Source organism: Vombatus ursinus, unplaced genomic scaffold (genome assembly GCF_900497805.2).
Source record: "Vombatus ursinus unplaced genomic scaffold, bare-nosed wombat genome assembly UNPS02014811.1, whole genome shotgun sequence".
NCBI classification, from domain to species: Eukaryota; Metazoa; Chordata; class Mammalia; order Diprotodontia; family Vombatidae; genus Vombatus; species Vombatus ursinus.
In genome coordinates this window covers 4,475,542-4,477,671 of record NW_020954589.1, presented here as the reverse complement: position 1 = coordinate 4,477,671, position 2,130 = coordinate 4,475,542, and positions in this window count along the sequence as shown.

Below are 2,130 nucleotides of genomic sequence, written 5' to 3'. Positions count from 1 at the left end.
TTCTTGAATTACATATTGTCTAACAGACATTAAGAAAACACTGAGGACAAAAATGGGCTAACTTATCTAAAGGAAAAATCAGGAAAAGAGTAGAAGTAAGAAATGAATTAATATTTCAGGTACAAACTCATGGAACACAGTTCCATAAAGCAGTCCTCAGAAGTAAATTACTACCTCTGAAAAGTAATATTGACAAAGTTTTTAGTGAGCATCAATACATTAACTGAACAATTAAGAAAACGAAAAATTAACAGATCATTAACCCTAAAATAAGGGCAAAAGAAGAAACCTTGATAGTGGAGAAATTTTTTTGGGGAGGAAGGATTATATAGCCTATAAATAAAAGCAATAAAGAAACTAACAAATTCAATAAGCCTTTAGTTAGCTGCAAAATAAGCTGATCAAGAGGAAAATAGAACAAGATGGTAGAATAGTAACTTCTTCAAACTTCTTCAACCCTTCAAACTCAAAAGAAAGGAATTATGAGAAAATCATAGAATAATTAGAGATAATTCTACAAGACAGAATACCTCCAAACAAGGTGACATTTCCATTAATTAATACTGAAGAACTTTAAAGTTCTCACTTGGCATCCCCACCTCCAACCCTCAACCTACTCCACAATAATGAATACAAACTAACTTGTAACCAAGGACATGACCATAGAGATCCCCTACATCTTTTGGTCAGTGCCTTTGACTAAACAATCCACCCCCTCCCATGCCACAGGAAGTTTCAAACATTAATGCCACCCAACCACATAAAGAAAAGTAAGATAAGGGACCAAACAATGGAAATACACATGCCAGAAAACATGTGTGCCAAGTAGCAATGCTGAAAATCGTGGTTTAGAAAAAAGCAGTGTGTCAGATCAGATAGGGACCTGGGGTTGGGGGGAAATGGGGCTAGTCTTATCCTCTCAGAGGTTACACAGGATAAGGACTTGCGGAAAAGCCCTCCATATTCTCATTAAACAAAGAGGCTCAGGCTTCCTGAATCCCCATCAACTTGCTCTGAAGCTGAGTACAGTATAATGACCTTCATACCCTTGTTCTCTTCTAGAAGCTTTATGGATTTTCCATTGCCTTTAGGATAAAATGCAAAATCATCTCTTTGGCATTTAAGATACTTCTGATTCTAATCCCAACCTATTTTTGTTTATTATTTATTATTTCATGTCACTCCCAACTACATACTGTATATTCCCACCAAACTATCTAACATATTGTTCCTCATACATCACACAACACTTTCAGATTCTGTGCCTTTGCACAGGTTCTGCTCTCTCCTGTACTGCTCTGCCTTCTCACCTTTGCTCTTGTAATCGCTCCCTACCATCAAGATTCAGGCCAAGGTATCACCTGCTACAAAGGCCTTCCCTGATTCTCTCAGTTAGTGCTCGCTGTCTCTCTCTCTTTCTCTTAAATTATTCTGTATATATTTTGTATTTACTCATTTTGTACATATTTTTCTTCAGTTGAAGTCAAGCTTCTTGAAATCAGGAATTATTTCATTTTTGGCTTTGTATCCCCAACATCTCATATGATTGCTGACACAAGGTAGTGCTGAATATATGCTTATTGAATTAAACTGAATGGTCATGCTTTGACTTGAATCATTGAGATTAATTTCAGATAATACCATTAACTAATGTAATTTTCCTTCTGAGGAGAATCTCCTTCCCTAAACTCATACTCTCTTTGAAGCACCAGAAAATGATTAATACTATTACTCAAGGGATTATTCATTCTTCTCATTAATTGTTAATCTATCGGAGTTGATTGCCAACTGTCAGGAACACCTACTCTTCCAAGGGCAAAAAAGCATCGAGGCCATCACGATCCATTGTTGGTTCATGAGAGACAGCCAAATGACCATCCTTTTATTATTTGCTTGCCATAATTAATAAAATGATTAATTACCAGAAATTATGTCTTTCGACCTTTTTTATTTTTATTTCATTCTGAAAGTTTTTATTTATTTATTTTTTTAACATGTGTTTTTAAAACTTTGGGTTACAAATTTTCTCCCTTCCTTCCTCCCCACCCACCCTCATTGAAAAGGTAAGCAACTTGATATAGGTTATAGATGTGTAGTCATGCAAAACACTTCCATAATGGTCATGTCGTG